The 15,929-nt window shown below is 39.7% G+C and overlaps 1 protein-coding gene across 4 annotated transcripts in view; it reads right to left on the reverse strand.

Annotated features, from left to right (window-relative positions):
• MACIR (macrophage immunometabolism regulator) overlaps positions 1–290 on the reverse strand; it is a 212,830-nt gene extending 212,540 nt beyond the window's left edge. For all 4 annotated transcript variants that reach the window (XR_006889510.1, XR_006889511.1, XM_046668136.1 and 1 more), the window contains exon 1: positions 141–290. The gene's annotated coding sequence lies outside the window, so the exon portion shown is untranslated. The remainder of the gene's footprint in view (positions 1–140) is intronic.
• Positions 291–15,929: the final 15,639 nt, after the last annotated feature.

The following is a 15,929-nucleotide window of genomic DNA, read 5'->3' on the forward strand; positions in this document are numbered from 1 at the left end:
GAGGAAGGGGCGGCGCCGCGACGGGGGCTGGCACCGAGGATCGGTGACTGGGGCACCCTCCCAACCCACCCCCCCATCCCCAGCACCTTGCCTGCAGCACAAAAGGTTGCAGACGGAACCGCAGTCCCCGTGCAACCTACCGGTGGCCCACAGCTCCGCCGCCTCCGCCGTTCTGGGGCTGCGGAGCCGGAGACAAGGGCGGGAGAGGCGCAGGGCTGCGGCGCCGAGGTCTGGGCAGAGGCCACCAGCGGGTACCCTCTCCTCTCCCACCGCGCTCGGCGCCAGCTACCGCCCGGCGCAGGCCCCGCCTCCTCCTCCTCCTCCGCCCGCCCGCCTCCGCCCCCCGGCTGCGGAGGCGCAGCCCGCCCGTCAGCGCTGGGCCCGCCTCCTGCGCCCGGCTCCGACACCCGGAGAAGGGCGGACCTGCGAGGGAAAGGCGTTAAGAGGCCCGAAGAAGTTGGCGAGGGCGGGGGTGAGGGGATGCTGACCAAGGAGGAGGGGAGGAGGAGTCCTAACACCCCTTCCCCATCCAAACCCCGCACTCCGACTGAGCAGCTCCAACTCGAAAGCTTGGCAACACTCAGGTCTCATCAGTTAACTAAGTGGTGTGGTGACGTTTGTCATTTGTGAGTCTTTGCTTAAAGGACTCAGCAAGGAGCAGAAGGAGAGAAGACCAGAAGCCCATGACATGACAAATTACAGGGTTTTAGAAAACTGCTAAATATCTAGTGAATGTGGGGGGGAGGGCAAAAGTCAGATTCATATTCTGATTGGCTTAGGTATTTTTGAGTCTTCAAACTTGATCTTTTCTATTCTCGTAAGAAATTCTTTTCTTTGATCAAGATTTTCTATTTTCAATTCATGTACATGTCCTCTGCCAAACTGGTTAATAAATTCAGCGATAAGAATATTTACTGACATTTATTTAGCTCTCACTGTGTGCCAGGCCTTTTTACATGCATTTCCACATTTACACCTCTCAACAGTTCTGTAAGGGAGTGACTAATTACCATCCGCATTTTAAAGATGCAGAAAGTTTAAGTAACTTCCTCGAGGTCAAACATCTGGTTAGTGGCTGAGCTGGGTTTGAACCCAGGCCATGGAACCCCCGAGTTGTTCATAATGTTGCTAATTTAGGTACCACTCTCAAGCCAAGAGAGCTTGTTCTTATTGTTCTTTTTTTTATTTAATCAAAATGCTTTATCTGAATATAAAAGTCATATATTTGGTGTAAATTAATACAAATTTAAACAAATCTTGATTCAAACTTGTTCCAAAAGCTATATATGCACCTGATAATATAAAGGCAAATAAATCTGAATACCTCTATTTCAACAGAGTGATGCCCAGAGGCTGCTCAGCTAGAAAACGTTTTATGCTATCTCTATGCGCCCTAAAATAAAATGGGAAGGGCGAGGGAGACGGAAATTTTGACTAACATTCTCTAAAGAACAATTTTAAAAATATAAATTACTTTATTTCCAACATAGATATGTATGTAACTTCTCAAATACAGAACCTGGCACAACATAGTATGTGTTGGATAAATAAATGGATGGACTTTTTTTTTTGCATCAGTACTTTAAGAGAACACACTGAAAGTTATTTCAGACTATAATCTGCTTGACACAGTAGTGTATTGTTCTGATGATCATTTCATAAAACCACCTCCAAAACACTGTATATTTTATATTCAGAAACTTGCTTTCATTGTGTCCTGTCTGAAATCTTATAACCTTTTCCGAAGAATGCCTTGTACTTGCCCTTTGCTCTGAAAGTTTGACAATGTTCTTTGGCCAAAAGCAATAAAGTTCTGATTTGGCTTTGAGTTTATTAGGCCCGAGCCTAGCCCTCCTGAGAGGGACTTGTCTCCAAATTGCCTTCCTCCATGGGTGGTGCTCCTGCTCCCATCCTAGCCCTAACTGCTCACCCAATCAAAACTTCAGGCAGTTCTAGAGTGTCACAAAGAACACCTAATAAACCAATTCACCAGGCAGTTAATGGCTGATAATAGCTTTATGTGTGGCCCCTCAGTGATATGTCTCTGCCACTTAAAGACTCTGACTGGGTATTGTCTTAATTCAGATTAGTTGTGGCTCACAAGGGCTGTGGCTGAGGGGAGTATGGAGGCATGGAAGTAATGCAGAAGCCCTTCCCAGAGCTTTTTTGTGTTCTATAAAGATCTATTCAAGCTATAAAGAAAAACAGCGTGCTGGGGCCAGCCTGGTGGCACACTGGCTAAGTTCGCACATTCTGCTTCAGCGGCCCAGGGTTGGCTGGCTGGGATCCCGGGTGCAGACCCAGGCACCGCTTGGCAAGCCATACTGTGGCAGGCATCCCACATATAAAGTAGAGGAAGATGGGCATGGATGTTAGCTCAGGACCAGTCTTCCTCAGCAAAAAGAGGAGGACTGGCAGCAGATGTTAGCTCAGGGCAAATCTTCCTAAAAAAAAAAAAGAAAGAAAGAAAAATAAAAAGAAAAACAGCATGCTTATAAAGAATTAGGCACAAAGGGAGACTAGACCTTGTGGTCGGAAAGGCCTTCTGAACCTAGAGAGTCAGACACCCCATCTCAAACGCCCCTTGTAAGTTACATCTTTGCCTCAAGGTATCCTTTCAAAAAAAAAATCACTTTAAAATGGCAGTTGTCTGGAAAGATTATACATTGACGTAAATAGTGTCACCTAGCAAACAGCCATCTTGAGAGAACACAATAGATAAATTTGCCAACACAGTGGACATAAAACAGAAACTACAAAGCCAGGTGTGCAAGAAATACCACATTGCCTTCTTTTCTCTAAACCCACTTGTTTCAGGCAGAGTCTAAACAGGAAACCTTCAAATATTTACTGACAGAGATAATTGAACGCGAGGAATTGGTAACACAGGTAATAGAAGAACTCAGAAGCTAAACAAGGGTTGGTGAGGTAATCCAGAAATTAGCAAGCGCAGCCTCTAGCTGGAGAAATAAAGAAGGCAGCAGGGTTACTGGAGCCCAGGCGCCGGGAGCCTGGCCCCCAGGTAGGAGCTGCTGCCAGAGGAGAGACAGCCACTGCCAAAGAAGCCATCTATGGCAGGGGAAATGTACCAGAGATTCTCCTCTCCCCCTGCCCTCCAATATCCTGCCAGTGCCTTCCATTTAGCCAAACCTAGACACCAGCTGCCATGAGAGCCAGGGAAACAGGCTACAGGGGTCAGCCCCCCTGTAACACAGGGGCAAATAGGGGAAGGGCACAGAATGTGAATCCCGGGGAAAACAGGCCCCAGATCAACACATCGTTTTATTTCACTTTCAAGTCTTCAGTCTTTCTTAAGGTTTTTCCCCTCTCCCTTGGGTAGGATCAAAGTTCCAAGAGCATACGCCATGCCAGGTCACAGGTAGGTGGTAATGGCAGGGAGTAGGAGGAGGTCCTTTGGTTTATACTCACCTGTCCACAGAGGTTTCTATTGTCCCTTCCCAGAGCTGCCACCTACAGCTACAGGCTGCAGTACACAACATGTCCATAGATGGGATGGTCACTACCCTAAACACCTACCCTAACACTTGGTCCCTCCATTCAGCTCTTTCCTGTTCCAGGACCACACTTGGAGCCAGAGAATATTTCTAAGCTGTGGGACCATCCTGCTAAGCCTCACATTATCACTTATTTACATTTGGGGTCCTATATCAAATATAATATAGGCAGGTTAAAAGTAAAAAGATGGAAAAAAGATATATCATGGAAACATTGTTGAAAACAAAGCAAGAGTAGTTACACTAATATTAGACAAAGTGGACTTCAGAGCAAGGAAGATTACCAGAGATGGGAAGGGACATTATATAAGGCTAAAATGGTCAGTGTACCCAGAAGACCAATGTATGTACACCAAACAGCAAAGCTGGAAAAATGTAAAAGACAGGCTGATAGAACTAAACAGAGAAATAGGCAAAGATACAATTATAGTTGAAGACTTCAACACCCCTCTGTTAACAATTCATGGAAGAACTAGACAATAAATCAGCAAAGATCAACAACACCATCAATCAACAAGATGTAATTGACATCTATGGGACACTCCATCCAAGAACAGAAGAAGGCCCAATCTTTTCAAAGCCCATGGATATACCAAGAGAGACCACATCCTGGTTCATAAAACAGATCTTGACAAATTTAAAAGAATTGAAATCATACATAGTGTCTTCTCCAGCTACAATGAAATCAAACTAGAAATCAAAACCAGAAAGATAACAGGAAAATGGCCAAACACTTGGAACAAAACAACAAACTTCTAAATAATCCACAAGTCAAAGAGGAAATCTCAAAAGAAATCAAAAAATACATGTATTTAACTGAGTGAAAATGAAAATATGACATGACAAAATGTGTGGGACACAGGTAAAGCAGTGCTGAGAGGGAAATTTGTAGCACTAAATGTGTACCATAGAAAAGAGGAAAATCTCAGATCAATAATCTAGGCTCCTATCTCAAGAACCTAAAAGAAGAACAGCAGAATAAACCCAAAGCAAGCAGAAGGGAAGAAATAAAGATAAGAGCAGAAATAAATGAAACTGAAACAAAAAAAGACATAGAAAATGAATGAAACAGAAAGCCGGTTCTTTGAAAGAATCAAGAAAGCTGACAAACCTCTAGCAAAACTGACTAAGAAAAAAAGAAAGAAGTCTCAAATGACCAATATCAGGAATGAAACAGAGGATGTTATCACAGACCCTGCAGATGTTAAAAAGATAATAAGGAAATACTATGAACAACTCTATACTCATAAATTTGACAACTTAGATGAAATAGACCAATTCCTTGAAAAATACCCACAACACACCAATATGAAATAGTAATATGAACAACCCTATAACTGTAAAGGGAATGTAATTTATAATTTTAAAACATCAGTTTGGATCCCGGGTGCGGACATGGCACTGCTTGTCAAGCCACGCTGTGGTGGGCATCCCACATGTAAAGTGGAGGAGGATGGGCACAGATGTTGGCTCAGGGCCAGTCTTCCTCAGCAAAAGAGAGGAGGATTGGCAGCAGATATTAGCTCAGGGCTAATCTAAATAAATAAATAAATAAATAAAACTTCAAAAAAAGCAATTTCTGGGCCTAGAGAACTCTACCATACATTTAAAGGAAAATTAACACCAGCTCTGCACAACCTCTTCCAGAAAATAGAATAGGAGTGAACACTTCTTAATTTATTTTATGAGGCTAATATTATTCTGATACCGAAGTGAGAAAAAGACATTATTAAAAAAGAAATCTAGGGCTGGCTAGGTGGTACAGTGGTTAAGTTTGGTGTGTTGTGTTTCAGCAGCCCAGGTTCACGAGTTCAGATCCTGGGTGTGGACCTCATCACTCATCAAGCCATTCTGTGGTGGTGACCCACATACAAAATAGAGGACGATTGGCACAGATATCAGCTCAGGGCCAATCTTCCTTCAAGCAAAAAGAGGAAGATTGGCAACAGATGTTAGCTCAGGGCTGGTCTCCCTCACACAAAAAAAAATGGGGGAACTCTACAGACAAATATCCCTCAAGAATATAGATGCAAAACTCCTCAACAAAATATTAGCAAACAGAATTCAGCAATATATTTTTAAAAGTATATACCGTGACAAAGTAGTGAGTTTATTCCAGGGGTGCTAGACTGATTTGATATTCAAAAACCAATCAATGTTATTCACCATAGTAACAGACTATAAAGGAAAATTTGTGTGATCTCATCAATTAATAGAGAAAAGGCATTTGACAAAATTCAACACCCACTCATGATAAAAAACACACACACACACACACACACAAAAATGGGAATAAAGAGGAAGTTCCTCACTTTGATAAAGAGCATCTATGAACTAGCTACAGCTGATATTATACTTAATGGTGAAAGACTAAATGCTTTCCCCTAACATCGGGTTTACTCTTACCACTCATTTAAATGGTGTTGGAATTTCTAGCCGGTACAATAAAGCAAGAAAAGGCACACAGATTGGAATGGAAGAAGTAAAACTGACTCTATTTGCAGATGACTTGATTGTTTATCCAGAAAATCCCAAGAAATCTACCAAAAAAACAAGAACAAAAACAACAAAACACTCCTAGAATGATTTAGTGAGTTCATCAAGGTCACAAGATACAAGATTAACATACAAAAATCTAATGTATTTCTATGTAACAGTAATGACTATGTGGAAACCAAAATTAAAAATACAGTATGACTTACAAACACTCAAAAAAGAGAACTATTTAGGTATAAATGTGAGCAAAGAAGTAAAGGACTTGTATGCTTAAAACTACAAAGTGTTGATGAAAGAAATCAAAGATGGAAAGAAATGGAGAAACATACTGTGTGTGTGGATTGGAAGACTCAACCTAGTAAAGATGTCAGTGCCCCCCAAATGAAACCCCAAGAGATTTAATTTAATCCCTATCAAAATCCCCACAAGGTTCTTTTGTAGACACAGATGAGCTTATTGTATAATTTATATGGAAAGACACAATCCCCAGAACCGCTAAAACAATCTTAACAAAGAATGAAGTGGGAAGGCTCAGTCTACCCCATTGTAAGACTTACTATATAACTGTTGCAAATGAGACCAGTGGAACAAAATAGAGAACCCAGAAACAGATTCACAAAGATTTACCAAACGGATTCTCGACATAGAAGCAAAAGCAATTCAATGGAGGAAAGATAGCCTTTCCAAGAAATACTGCTGGAGCAATCGGACATCTACAGGCCAAAAAAAAAAAAAAAAAAAATGAACTTCAACCTAAGTCTCACACTTTATACAAAATTAACTCAAAGTAAATTATGGACTTAAATGCAAACCATAAAACTATAAAACTTGTAGAAAAAGACAAACTTAGACACAACATAAACAGCATGATTCATAAAAGGAAAAATTGGACTTAATTAAAAGTAAAAACATTTGCTCAGCTAAAAATCCTAAGAGGATCAAGAGACAGGCTGAAGACTGGGAGAAAATATTTTCAGACTGTGTATCTAACGAAAAAAGTAGTATCTAGACTATATACCAAATGTCTTAAAACTCAACAGTAAAAAGAGCAAATAATCCAATTAAAAATAGGCAAAAGATATGAAAAGATATTTCACTGAAGAGGATATATAGATGGCTAATAAGCACATGAAAAGATATCCAAGATCATCAGCCATTAAGGAAATGCAAAGTAAAACCGCAAGGAGATACTACACAACTATCATAATGGCTAAAATAAGACATAATGACAACACCAGATGATGGTGAGGGTGTGGAGAAACTGAATCACTCATGCATTGCTAGTAAGAATGTAAAGTGGCCCAGCCATTCTAGAAAGCAGTTAGGAAAAACACTCTGGAAAAAATTAAACATGCAGCTACATACGACCCAGCAACTACATTCCTGAGCATTTTATCCAGAGAAAGGAAAACTTACATTCATCCAACAACCTGTACGCAAATGCTCACAGATTTCATAATAATAATTCTCAGCTTTATTCGTCATAGTCAAAAACGAGAAACAGCCCAGATGTCCTGCAGTGGGTGAATGGTTAAACTGTGGTGCATCCAGACGGTGGAATACCACTCAGCAGTAAAAAGCAACAAACTATCGATACATGCAGCAACCTGGATGAAGCTCTGGAGAAGTAGGCTGAGAGAAAACAATCTCAAAAGGCTATAAATGGTCTGATTTCATTTATGGAGCATTCTTAAAATGAGGAAATTATAGAAATGGAGACAGATTAGTGGTTGCCAGGGGTTAAAGGAGACGGAAGGAATGGGGTGGGAAGGAAGTGGATCTGGCTGCAAAGGGTTACCGTGAGGGATGCTCGTGGCTGAGTGTTCTGTATCATGGTGTGATATTGCACTATAGTTATCAATGGGGAAAATTGGGTAAAGGGTACAGGGGATGTCTGTATTATTTCCTATAACTGCATGTGTACATAGAATCATCTCAAAGTAAAACGGTTTTAGAAATTGGAGAAGTATAAAAGCAACACATCTGCATATTTAGAAAATATCTCTAGAAGTATACCCAAGAAGCGGAAAATATTAGTTGTCTCTAGGGAGGAAGACTTGATGGCTGTGGCCCAAGGGTGGGAGTAAACCTTTTACTGTATATTCTTTTGTGTGTTTTGAATTTTGAACTATGCAAAATTAATGCCTATTCAAAAATTAAATTTTAAGTATCAATTTTAAAATTCCTCAGCCAATCAAAGCGTGATGCTTTCCAACTGTTAACAGTCTTAATTAGTCTGTTAACTTCCTATTCAGAAATTACGTGAAGTGGCTTTTCTTACCTTTCTAATCGTTTAAGTAACCTATTGCAGTATGGCAACTTCTTCTTCTTCCCAGACACTTAGCCAAAATCTTTATTTTTTTAAAATTATGATTCACTTCTATATACTCATTCTTTTCCAGAATAAAAAGGAGTTCCTGGAAAAAAAACATTGTTCTTATTTGTTCCTATTGCTGTGAACTATTTGCACATTTATGGATCCGCTGGAGCAGGCTTGACATCCTACCTTGCTATGGAATTACTTTACAAGATACCATGTGATAAAATAGAGACAGCATGGACTTTGAAATCATACAGTCCAGGATTTCTAGCCAGATATTGTTCAAATTATTTAACCGACCTAACCCTGCTTGTTTCCTCATCTATAACACAAACATAACACTATCCATTTTTTCCAGATTGTGTTGAGTATTAATACAACCTGTATACAGTGCCTGAGATGTGGTAGTGGCTCAAGAGCTAAAATTATTGAAAGAAAAGTTTAGTTGCAAAAAACAGAGATCCACCAAAGTAACTAAGGGTGGGGTTATTTTATGGACACACTTCTCAGAAAACAAGGGCAGGAAACAAAGTACAGGTGACCTTGTGGAAACTTACAAGTCAGCCAGAGCCTAGAGTCTTTCTCTCTGTCTATCAGAGGCCTTATGGTCTGTCTCTTGTTATATTCGACTTCTCCTCCAAGAACAATATTGGGGATAGAGACTCCTGCAACAGGGGAAGCACAGGGAGTGGGAGTCTGCAGGAGGGGCACCTAACCTCACCTTGAAGAAGTCACTCTTTCTTTTTTTTTTTTTTTGAGGAAGATTAGCCCTGAGCTAACATCCATGCCCATCTTTCTCTACTTTATATGTGGGACGCCTGCCACAGCATGGCTTGCCAGATGGTGCCATGTCCGCACCTGGCATCTAGACCCGTGAACCCAGGGCTGCCAAAGCAGAAGGTGCGCACTTAACCGCTGCGCCACGGGGCCAGCCCCGCAGAAGCCACTCTTTAACATAATACCATGATGATGCTCTTCTTGTACAGAGGAGACATCTTTAGAATATTGGAGACATGAGGGAAGGTCATCTTTTCTGTTATAATATGGCAGATGCATATTGTTTTCTGTAGATCCTCGTGCTTCTATTTATAGTCATTGCTGGGGAAATGTTTTCTAAGGGTACCTATGAATGTATGTTCCTCAGCACAATATTTAAAACTGTAGTTCTCTGCCTTCTTCAGCAATCCATATCCCCCTTCTTGTTCAGTTTGTCTTGAAGGTATTTCTGGCATTCAACCCATTCATTGAATTGCTCTTGTTTAGCATCTGTTTCCACCTCTAAAATGTAAGCTCCGTGAAGGGAGAGATTTTTATCCCTTTTATTCACTGCTGTATTTCCTAGCATCTTAAATGTTCCTGGCACATATTAACCAATTGATAAATGTTTGCTGAGTGGATAAAAGAATTCCTGAACTTTACCTCCATTTTCTCATTCATCATAAACAGAGACTCTTCCTTTGTTGATTAAATATATCTCAGTCCTTCAGAAATCATATACTATATTCCAGTAATTCTAGATTTACTTCTCAAATTTCCTTTCAGAGTTGTCCTTCTGTGGTCTTTAAACTTTTCTCCATTTAATTTTTTGTTAACTCAGGATATCTGATGAAAAATCACTTCCACAACTCTGGACCACAAATTATACTTTTTAAAAATTTAATGGCTGTACAGTTGTTAGGCCGTTGAGTCTCAACTCCAAACCCACCACCCTTCTTCACTCTGCTGTGCAATATTTCTGCTTTGCCTGGTGAGCTCTGCCAGTAGGGGGCACTAGAGGGAGACTGGAAAACAGGAGGAGGTATTAAGGACTGTAAAACAGGAGGAGGAAGTAGGGACTTGCTGCTTCCTGGTTTGCTTTTTGGGCCGCCTGCCAGTGTCAGCACAGTAAAACTTCCTCACCCCAGTAGCAGGAGTCGTTCCAGTTTTCAATTTTTCCCCCACCCTTCCCACCACCAGCGCTGCCAACCTCCGAGGTCTGAGTCCAGCTCTCTGAACTTCCGGGTTCCAAGAACCCCAACTACCCTCCTTCCTCCCTTGGTCACCCCAGTCCTAGGGTGTTTCCTGTAGTTTCTGACTCCCTGTTACCTCAAGGTTCCCTTTTTGCCTTCCAGTCCCCATGAGCACCAGCAGTTAAAATGAATTGTACCTTCTCCTTTGCAAATCTCAGAGAGAGAGAGAGTCGAGTCTGAAACAGGAGGAAGCTACCACATAGATTACACCTGGGACACACAAAGTAGCCCTACTCGCAACATGTAAACCACCCTTAATAAAAGCGACCGCAGTTCTCACATTTCCCTCTCTCCTTCTTATCTTGGGTAATTTCTTTCATTACAAGCAAACTTCCAATGTCAGAGAATTGTCAGCTGCATAGCCACCTAGCCAAATAAGACAACAAATCAATCTGAGCCCATTTGAACAGGTGTGTTCCTATTAAACCAGTTGATTAACGTTGTATCTACAAGCGCATGCGTGCACCTTAATTGAGCACGGTACTAACAAAAGCCACACTTCTGTAAGACATTAAACTGGTGCACATTAAATCAAACTTCTAAATATATAGGTGACATTTCCTTGATGTTTCCATATTTCTGTATTGCTTCAATAGCTACACGTGTTAGATGCATTTCTGAAATACTGTTGGTAAAGAATACATTTTTAAGATACAACTTTTACTCTAGGTTTCCAGTTGCCATTTCGAAGTCCTTACAATAATATGTAATAACTCTCACATTCACTTCCCAAAGTATGCTGCCCTTGTCGATGTAAAATTTGCATGTTCTTAGTTCTTACTTCAAACTATAATTTAGTCAAAAGAACAGTCAAATCACAGAACTTTCATATGCTCATTTCAATAATAGTACACATATGCTAATGTGCACCACACAAGCGATTTTCATGTCTTAGACTCCTTTTAATTCTACAGGATTTTTATATTGAAGTAACCATCCTACCGAAGTATGCAGCAGAATTCATGACTAGAAGACTCACAGAGACAGAATGATATGGATCCCGATGTTCACTAATCTTAGTCTCATTACATTCATTTATGAAAAAGATAGACTTATTATAAGACCGGACTCTCCTTCTTCTGTTGTACATGACAAAAATTTTGAAGGGTTGTTGAAATGTAGGTAATTATGAAGGATAAACTTGTATTCAAAAAGTATCATACACTTTCTTTTCTCTCATCCTATGCTATAGTTTGTGATTTTTCCAACTATAAAGATCAACTTATCCATTCCCTGGAAAAATTCAGTACCCAAAGTCACACAAGAAGAATTTGGAGTAGAAAGTCCATTTAATCACTTCTCAAGGGAAATATTTCTTCCTGGTAGAGAAACCAATTTGATATGAGAAGCCTGCTTATTTAGGATTTGGGTAAGAACTTCAGATGCCATGATAGGTTTGGGCAGACCATCCAGGTCCCTTTGTTGGCCCGTTTGGACCTCTCCTTCCTGGGCAGTGCAGAAGACAACAGCCCTAAATTTTTCCCAAGTCTGAATTTTCACTCTTCCAAGCTACCCTTTCTGTTCTTTGAACGTTTAAGTATTACTTAGAAAAGACACCTGAGTGTCTTATTATGGAGCGAGCCTCTCTGTATTAAGCTCTTTCTTAACATCTGACTGCTTTTGGCCTTGTAAGGAAGTGGTACCTCCACCCACCACAATTTAGTGAGTTTAATCAACATGTTATCATGGTAAGTACCATTAGCAAACAGTCGGGTGGCTGTGACTTCCTTATAAGGCATTGTGATTTTGCACTATCACTTTATTGATTATTTTTGAAACTTAAGCCCATCCTTAATGACTCATCAGCCCAGAAATCATAAATCTGCTGTTTGGTTCCTGTGTTCTTCAGTAACGTAGCCATCTCAGAGACACTACATTTTTAACCCTATCGTAGTGACCAGGCAAATGAAAACTTTTGTTTCTCAGTACTAAATCATCAGAGTCAGACAGAAGAATGGTTCTTAAAATTATACTGTGTGTGCTTGAGGTTGGTCCTCAAGTCAAACCTGGTGTGTGTGTGTGTGTGTGTGTGTATGTATAAGCGGGAGGCTGAGAGAGGAGAGGAGAGGAGAGCAAGAGAGAGGTTGCTGATCGTCCTTTCTTCTCTAAAACCTAGCATACCTTTATCATATCTCTGTAGTCACAATTTTTGTTCTTGCTTTTCCACAGCTACAAATCCTGGACTAGCAACTTTCTTTGTTCGTACCTCTTGGGAACATACCTGTGACATACAATCAATATCTTCATGGTCCAGATTCTTTGCTCCCTCGAATCTCCTAGCCCCCAGGATACTCAGCACAGGATTGCCGAGCATGGAGCAATGTCTCACCAATCTTTGAGGTCTTGTGGAAGGCATAGGTCAGCCCCATAGCTTTTTTTTCTCTTTTATCATTAACATCATTCAGGGCTGATGCATAGTAAGTGCACAATAAATGTTGAAGGAAGGAAAGAAGGAAGGAAGGAAAATTTTGCAAATTATTTGGCAAAAAACTGGGCACTTATGTTTTAAGACATGGTATAAAGAGATCTGAGGCAAGGGAATCCCAATACTTAGACTATCAGAAACAAGACTTTGCCATTTTATATGTGTGGGGTTGGGGGAGGGCCAGGAATACTAACACCCATGAGATTGGTGATGGTAAAGATGATGGAGATGATGATGATAATGATGATAATTCTTACTTAAAACTTACTGATTTTTAACTGGAGGACTTAAAGAAATGAGACAAGAACAAAAATATTGATTGGCTATAATAATGTTACTTACAATTATTTACAGGAAATGCTTGCTATCTAAGCCAGGTTACTTTGTAATATGATAATGACGACAAACACTATTAAATGTATAATATTACTTTTATTATAATTTTATCCTGTTAGAATATTAATCTGTATCTACTTCTTCTTAGTTGTCATGTAGTACGATGTTGTGTTCATTTAGAATGTGGCATGCTTAGGACTTTAAAAGACTAAAAGTCTTTAAAAGAATCAAAGGAAATAATGCATCTATTTGCAGAAAAATGTATTTTCCCTGGTTTTGTTGAATAAGTTGCTACTTAATTATTCATGTCCTCAAATCAGATTGAATTATCTTTATAATCAGCCTTGGCAAACAAGTGCTGTTTTGTTTAAATTAACAGGCAAATTGATAGCTTAGAAATGTAACAATTTCTTATAAATGATACATACACAGATTATCAGAACCAAGACAAATTAATAGCTGTCAGTGCAGAGGGGGACATGATTTGCTTTTTCTGAAATTTACAAAAAGTTTTTGGGTAAGACCTGAAACCATAAAACTTCTGGAAGAAAATATAAGCAGTACATTCTTTGACATCAGACTTAAAAGGATCTTTTTGAATACTATGTCTACTCAGACAAGGGAAACAAAAGACAAAATAAACAAGTGGGACTTCATCAGACTAAAGAGCTTCTAGAAGGCAAAGGGAACCAAGATCAAAATGAAAAAACAACCCACCAAATGGGAGAAAATATTTGCAAATCATATATCCAATAAGGGATTAATCTCCATAATATGTAAAGAACTCACACAAATCAACTATAAAAAAACAAGCAACCCAATCAAAAAGTGGGCAGAGGATATGAACAGAAATTTTTCCAAAGAAGATATACAGATGGCCAACAGGCACATGAAAAGATGTTCACATCACTAATCAGGGAAAGACAAGTCAAAACTATACTTACGTATCATCTTATGTCCATTAGAATGGCTATAATCATGAAGACAAAAGCCAAATTTTGGAAAAGTTGCAATGAAATAGGAATCTTCATTCACTGCTGGTGGGAATGCAAACTGGTGCAGCCACTGTGGAAAACAGTATGGAGAATTTTCAAAAAATTAAAAATAGAAATACCATATGACCCAGCTATCCCACTGCTGGGTATTTATCAAAGAACTTGAAATCAACAATACAGAGAAATTTATGCACCCCTATGTTTATTGCAGCATTATTCACAATAGTCAAGATGTGGAAGCAACCCAAGTGCCTATCGACTGATGATTGGATAAAGATGATGTGGTATATATATACAATGAAATACTACTTGGCCATAAAAAGGGACAAAATCATCCCATTTGCAACCACATGGATGTACCTTGAGGGCATTACGTTAAGCGAAATAAGCCAGACAGAGAAAGACAAACACCATATGATTTCGCTCATATGTGGAATATAAACAAACTTATGGACAAAGAGAACAATTTAGTGGTTACTGGGGGAAGGAAGGTGGAGGGTGGGCACAAGGGGTGAAGGGGCACACTTATATAATGTCTGACAAATATTAATGTACAACTGAAATTTCACAATGTTATAAACTGTTATGGCCACAATAAAAAAAAATTTTGTCCTTAATATTCTTAAATTTTATATAATATGCCTAAATGTGGCTTTTTCTTTATTTCTCATGTTTGTCACTCTATAGTTGTTTTCACACTGAAAAAGTTCATCTTTAAGTTTAGGAAATATTAACCCCTCTCTGTTTTTATTTCTCTTTCTTTCTGGGACTCCTAATATCCAAATGTTAGCCCTTCTACTTATCGCCTCCATATTACTTAGCTTTTCTATTTTCCATGTCATTATCTTTTCATGTTTCCTTCTGGGAGAGTGCCTCAGTCAAATTTTCCATTATATTAATTAATTCCTCAGCTGTAACAATTCTACTTTTTACCTCTCCTCTTGTGCTCTTTATTTCAACAACTAAATTTTTTTACACATAATATTTCTCTTTGGTTCTTTACTTACATTTTTTATTATTGTTTCATATTGTTAATATCTTTCCTTATCCATTTTAGTATATTTATAATGCTTACTTTGAATCCTTGTCTCATGAGTTGTAAAACTTATTCTTTTGATGGACTCTAATCCAGCTTGCCGTTTCCTTTTGAAATAGCTGTGCTCCTCAGATATCTCCTTATTTTAACCTATCAGTTAACATTTCTCTTGGGGTATTCATTACTCTGTCCAGCAACTTATGGAGGAAGGCCAAGTGTCAATCTCCAGTCTGGCTCAGATGTGATGAGCCTAGATTGTTCATGGGGCAGGAGGGAGGTGTGAGCCTCAAAGTGGAAGGAGTGCCTTAAGCACCAGCAAACTCTTAGTTTGTGTCACCGATCCTGGATCTTTGGGTGAGGAGGAGGGGAAGAGAAGAAGTGACTATCCAAGGCCTATCAATCTCCACATGTTTTTGAAGCTCCTAACCAGCTTTTGTGCTGCCAAGATTTTACACCTGCATCTGTGTAGATTCTGGCACCATAACGGCCCTGAGGCAAAGTAGAGAATAATGGTAGCCAGAGTGGTATGCCCTAGACTAGGGCCATCATTCCCTCACGCAACAGTTCCATACAGCCCTCAGTCTTCCCAGGAGTTTCTCAGTTTCATGTCTACCTTAATGTTTCTGTCTAGTTTCACTGGAATTGATCTTGGCAGGGTGGGGTGGTGATCTTGTGGTACAGTAGTAGAGTGTCTTGGTAGGATTGGAAGGGGTGATTAAAACTTAACGTACTCAAACTCTGTAGAAAATCTTTTGTGATGCTCCAAGGGCTTCATGAAAGTTACTAAAATTTTGTAT

Source organism: Equus quagga, chromosome 7 (genome assembly GCF_021613505.1).
Source record: "Equus quagga isolate Etosha38 chromosome 7, UCLA_HA_Equagga_1.0, whole genome shotgun sequence".
NCBI lineage: Eukaryota > Metazoa > Chordata > Mammalia > Perissodactyla > Equidae > Equus > Equus quagga.